Source organism: Xiphophorus couchianus, chromosome 2 (genome assembly GCF_001444195.1).
Source record: "Xiphophorus couchianus chromosome 2, X_couchianus-1.0, whole genome shotgun sequence".
NCBI classification, from domain to species: domain Eukaryota; kingdom Metazoa; phylum Chordata; class Actinopteri; order Cyprinodontiformes; family Poeciliidae; genus Xiphophorus; species Xiphophorus couchianus.
Window position 1 is genome coordinate 14,780,157 of NC_040229.1, and position 6,413 is coordinate 14,786,569.

At 39.1% G+C, this 6,413-nt stretch overlaps 1 long non-coding RNA gene across 1 annotated transcript; it reads left to right on the plus strand.

Moving 5' to 3' along the window:
* On the plus strand, positions 1-6,413 carry LOC114157430 (uncharacterized). The gene is made up of 2 exons (XR_003598154.1): positions 1-4,632; positions 4,714-6,413. It is a non-coding gene; the product is annotated as an uncharacterized LOC114157430 (long non-coding RNA).

Sequence of the window (6,413 nt, forward strand, 5' to 3'; positions counted from 1 at the left end):
TAAAGGATAAATTGGTAAATGAATAAAAATAACCCATCAAAGTTTGTATTTTCCTCTCGTAAATTTATCAAAAGTAGATAATCATTAAAAGAAAATAGCATACTTGAGAAATTGTCTGCACAGGTTGCGGATGAATGTCCAGGGTGATCATTGCGCCCTCTGCTTTGGGATTTACATGTCTAAAGACTTGGCTTTCTAAGGACGTCTGTTTCCTGGAGGTTTAAGGCTTGTTTTTTAGCTGAGAAAAAAAGTTAGTAAAATAAATGTATACATGCTAAATGTCCCGTACACATTTACCCTAAACAAAGACGTCGAAAGTCAAGCTTGTTTAGCCCATTTGATTAACTTCAACCAGCTTTATGCCACATGTAGACATAAAGAGATGTCGCTACTTAGATGTTCTTTCTGGATCCCCCTTTCGACCACCTCTCCTCGCTGTTCGTGCATTTTCAGTGATTGTTGCTCAATGGGTGGCCGTTATAATCTAGGATAATAATAAAAATATATTTATAACTGAAAGGCTAAACTTTGAGAGAGAGAAGCAGACAGAGTGGGTGGGAATCAAACTGCTCTATTTTAAAACAGACACGAGGGCTCTTTTTTTTTTCTTTTTCTTTAATCACTCCATGTGATTTGTCTTAATATCTACGATCACACACGGAGGGGAAGATGGAGATGAGTGGTTAGAGAGACCGCAGACACCGTCCTGGATATTAGACGCCCCACGCCCCATCCGCCTCCCCTCCTCAAGGCTCCCAAAACCCTGACGCATTACTTCATGTGTATTTATTTTGTATCGATTCTAATACACTTTATTACGATGAACCACATAGGCGTATTTAACCACACGAGTATTTAAAGGTGCGCCACTTTAAAGCCGTTTTGGCGCAGGGGGGAAGGCTCACCTGTCTCCTTTTAGGGCTCCCTCCACGTGTGACTGCATGTTTATTGGTGCACGCTCATGTAAAATCACTTGCTTCTTTCTAAAGTCTCCCATAAATGATGATGACGGATGGAGATGGGTGATGATGTATCATGATGTGGGGAAAACGATGGACATCAGCAAGGTCCGAGTTAAAATAAGGAAATATCTGTTTAATCAATTCTGCATTAATTAGATGGGCAGGCAGGGCAAATCTCCCCCTATGCGTCTTTGTGGTGATGAGGGAAGATGCCCGGTTTCCTCCCTTAAGACGCAGCCCAGCGCGCGCGTTTGTGTGTGTGTGTGTGTGTGTGTGTGTGTGAGAGTGAGCGCGTGCGTGTGCCTGTGTGGGTGCGTTTGTCTCATTTTTGCCGAAAGTTCCAAAAGGCTCACTTGGCAGCGCTCACTCAAACTGTGAAATTAATTTGGCAAAAATGCTGGTCGATGCTGCTGGTGATGGTGGTAGACTGAAGGTGCGTTAACAATAAAACTCACACCCTGCGCGTTATTTCTCCTCCATTCTTTATCATCTTCCTCATCTCCGTCGCCATTCTCGCTGCCATAATCTTCCTCATCATCATTTCCACCACACAATGATCCGCAGCCTACATATGCTCCAAAGTTTTCACAGGTAAAAAAGAACAAAAACAAAACAAAACAAAACAAAAAAAACTTGACAAATCATGTCAGTTGTGTTTCAGTATGTCTTTACTAAGTTTTTGTTTCGGGCATTTTGTAAACACTTTATAATACGAAAACACCTTCTGTTTCTCTACAGATGAACACAAATAAGGACTGCATTTTGTTAAACATCAGTACTTGCTCTCATTTAACTGGCCTTTTATGCGGCCCAGTGGTTAATTTCTTTTCCCTAACAAATGTACAGTGACCATCAAAACACAGCCAGGTCATAAATATGAATTCCCACTATGGGACTTCAAAATTGCAAGTTTTTCAACTCACATTAAATCAACAGCTTTTGATTTTTGTGCATTTGGATCAATGACATTAGAAAAGGCACAAATGTTTTACAGAACATGTTTGAAGAGGCAATTTGGTTAAAAGCTTACTTGCAAAATCAAGTAAAAACCAACAGTTTACTTAAAATAACTCCGATTATTACTTAGTACCTATTGTGATGTCACCAGAGGCATGTCAGCCTGGGTGATGTATTTTGTGGGACAGGAATGTTTAATTTTGATTAAATAAGGACTTTCAAAAAAAAAGCTTAACAAATCAACCGTGTTGTAGCAACTGTATGTAAATTGGGTTTGGTTAGTTTAAAAAGTGTAGCTTTAATGCAGACGTTTTGTAGAGTTTTGTTCAACTTATTTTTAACAGAGTACAGTCTATATTTCCTTTCATGTTCGGTTCACTTAAACCAGACACCAAAAAGATAATAAGTGTTTGAACAACTCCTCTCCTGCCGCATACAGTCTGGAGTCTTTCACCTCCAATTCGCAGCTCTCTCAGACCTTTTCTCATGAAGAACACGCCGAAAAGATATGCTTTGGAGAACCCCCGCATCCCCGCTTGAGATTGCCACAGATACCCCTCATCTGACATTTTCTGGTGTTTGATGTTTTTTTTTTTCTTTGTTTTTTTTGGGTTGGGGGGGGGGGGTTGCCTTCGTTTCACAGTCTCTATGTCCAGGAGATGAGCAGAGATCAGCGGGGAGCTTGAAATCCACCCGGAAACATGCATCTGCAAATGCATACATGCTGTAAATGTGCAACTAGAACCCCGAACGCGACCTTCAAGAGAAATTAATTTTTATTTCACCCCCTCCTCAGTGACCCCGCAGCGTCCCGGGACCTCACTTTGGGAACCGGTGAAGCCTGTATGTCGGACTGTGATCATGGGGTTGAATTAGATTACAGGGAAATTACCCTCCACCCTCCCACCCTCTACCTCCACACCCCACTCCGCTCCCTGTCCTCCCCATCCTCTCTGACTGACCCCTGCAGGTCCCGGGACCCGCGGCTCCGGGGACTCAAGCCAGCCCCCCCTCCACCCTCCCACCCCCCGAACTAATGAACAGCCATAACACGTAAGAACTGGTGGCCGCCAAAAGACAGCGGCGTGCGGGCTGCTGTCAGAGCTGGCTGTGCGCACAGAAATCGCTCAACCCTGTGAGAGGACAAATCTTCACGGAGGGTCTCCGCAAAGAGAGAGAAAGAGAGACAGAGATAGGATGGGTGGGGGGTGTAGAGATGTGGGGAGCGAAAAGGAAATCGATGTGGGGGAGCTACCGCCTGTTGCAGCGAGATGGCGCTGTTCTGCATGTTTCACCAGAGCGGTGCTTTCACCGTTTCTTCCTTTTCAGTCGTCTCCATCTGGATTTCCGCTTCTTCTTTTTTTTTTTTTTTTCTTTCTCAAACAAAATATTTTCCATTGGAGTTTTTCTTTTAATTAATACATTACTGGGAGATAGTTTGATTTTGGAATTCTAGACACTTTAATATGTTTTTAAAGCATACAAGAAAAAACAAAAAACAAAACTGGAATTTAAACATCGACCATGAAGGGAAAGGTGCAAATATTTGTTTGGCTCTAAAAGATAAAAGGAGCGCAATTATCTTCAAATATTTCGTTTTGTTTCGTTTTTTCTTCCTGTCTTTCTTTCCTTTTTTTCTTTCTTTCTTCTTTTCTTTCCTTTTTTCTTCCATCTCCTTCATTTTTTCTTTGTTTCTTTTTTACTTTCTTTCTCTTTCTTTATGTCTTTCTTTCTTTCAAAATAGTTGTTTATCGAGCTTTATTGCGACTTTAGGATAGCCTTTAGATTAAAAAAAAGTCATTTTTACTTCTAATTTATCTTTTGAATTTCGATAATGAAATCCTAAATGATCATTACTGTAGCAATTCTCCTGCAGGACTTCCGCACTGCACGGGCAAGCATTTAAAGAAACCAACAAAATTAAATATGATCCAATAAGTATACTTTACTTATAAAGTATACTTTATATGTGTAGTAATATCAAACTACATGCGATATTAGTTTTCTTGTAAATATGTAAATGTTCTTTTCATCCCACTAGCATATATTTTTCTTTTCTTTATTTATATTACAATTATTCCTACACTGGATTTTTTAAATCTCTTTCTGCACTTAACATAAAATAAGCATATTTGGTCTAAACAACAAACAAAAATAAATAAATGACCAATTGCAAGATTAAAACTCCTATCATAAAAATAAATAATAAAGAGGGTAAATTTGATTCGATTTGAAATCAAATCAAATTTGAGGTACGTTGAAAAATTTGTTTCTGTACCAAAATTGCACATATTTTAAACTAAAAATCTAATTACTTCCAAATTTGCTTGCCATGTAGGTTTTTTATGGGAGACTGGAAAGAAGAAGCAGTTGAATGGAGACAGTTTATGACGCACAATGTTGTGGATTCAGCGATCAAACTCCCTGCAGCCTTGGTCAGTCCTCTGAACTTTACCACTACATGTAAACAAGTTGTCAGAGAATAATCTTCTCTTCCCCCCCCCCCCCCCCCTTTTTTTCTCTCTTTTTATTGGAATGAAAATTCAATCTTCCAAGATCAGATTAGACGACTTTTTTTTTTTTTTCCTTCTACTTCTCCTCTCCTCTCTCCCGGTTCCTTGTCATCGCTGGGGCTGGACTTTGGTGGACAATAATGCGGCAATTGTCGATGCTTTGTGACCCATAAAATTTGAGGGTGGCTATTCTGGCTTTGGTATGTAATTATGCAAAACACTTTGCATAAAGACTTGCCATCCGATCTAATGATAGAGTCTGCGGTCTCATTTTTTTGCAGCGAGGGGAGGCACCGTGCAAGCAAAAGCCCCTGCAACTCTGAGCAGATCGGCGGAAAAAAAGCAGCTACAATCAAAAAGAAAAGTGCACGTATATGAACAGGTGCCATTATGCAGGTAATTTTGTTATGATGTATGATGGAGTGTATTTAAATCTAACCGCTGTTTGCCCAGATCACGCATTAAGGCATATTTGCAGAACAATTTTAGATGTTGTCCCTTCAATAAACAATATTTTGTGTAAGGCTTCAAAGTGTTTTAATGTAACAAGAATTTTGATTTGGCTTAATTTGTTTTTAAAGTAAAAGAAAAGGCTGTCTCTGCAAATTCGAAAGAAAATAAATTAACTGACCTCACTCGGATTTTCGTGTAAATCGGAGAATTTGTAACGTATTTCACTAAAACGTTGTTTTATTCCGTAAACATGCAAAAAATAAAATAAAAATAATGAATAAATCTCCAAATGTGTCCTATTTGCTGTTGTTTAGTACAATTTTTCTTGATGATTAATAAAACGCAATACATATCTTGCTGTTGAGGTGTGCAATACATTGGATTTGTCTTTTTTTTTTTTTTTTAACCTTTCCGTGTGCGTGTGTGTGTATGCACATAATAAACACTTGTGCTGCCTGACAGAGGTGCGAATCTGAGAGCTTTTCCACCAAATGAAGTGCCAGCAGAAAGAGAAATAAAGAGATCTGCAGCTGTCAGGGGTCAGGCAGGGAGAGATTGCTTCTAGAGATCTTTTGAAAAAAATCACACGTTTGAAGGCTTAGAGCTTTGCTGTCTCCGCATTTCAAGCTCAGATCAGTGGAATCAGGGGAGGAAAAAAAAAAGGAAGAACATGGGTTGGGGAATTCTGATGTTGGGATGGACACGGGAAGAGTGCTGTTTGGAGGTCTGTTTTATGTACCTGATCCTTTAGTGAGGGGAAGAAAGACAAGCCGAGTGTTTTGTTCTGTGTGTTGGAACAACAGTGTTTCTAATGTCCGGGTGTGTAAAAAAGAATCCTGTGTGCAGAAATCTGCTCTGCTGCCGCCTCAAATTTGAAGCGAGTCTCGACAGAAGAGCTAAAAGAAGCAACTCTGGACCCTTAAGTGTTTCGCAATTTCTGTTTTGACGTTATAGAATAATAATTTTTAAAAAATGATAGTTTTTGCTCTATTGCCATTCTGAATTTGATCCCTGTTAAGTAATAGAAATGCAAATAAATGACTCCAGAATTAGTTGAAATGCGGAACTCTGAGTCCAACTTTATTTTGTTGAGATGAGGAGCGACTTCTGGTCCTTTTGTGGTTCATGATCGAAGCAGAACCGCAGTTTGGTCGATAATATAGAGGGGGCACAGTTGGTGAGGTTTTGACAAATCGATCGAACATTTAATCATGTATTTCAATATTCCAGACAATTTAATTATCCGTTATGATCATAAAACTTAAGGAAATATTGGTAAGTATCGGGAGTCATAAAAAAAAACCAACAAAAAAAACTGTTTTGTTGATATTTATTACTTTGAAGAAACTTCATGAAAATAATGCATGGTTGTAGGTGTAGATTTTAAATGGAAGGGTGTCTCGATGTGAAGTCTGAAAATGATGATGTTTGGGAGTTACCTTAGAAATGAGAAAGAAATCAAAACTTAAATGTTTAAAAATGCATTTTTCATTCTGCTGGCGTGCAAAATAAAACTTCATCTTAGACA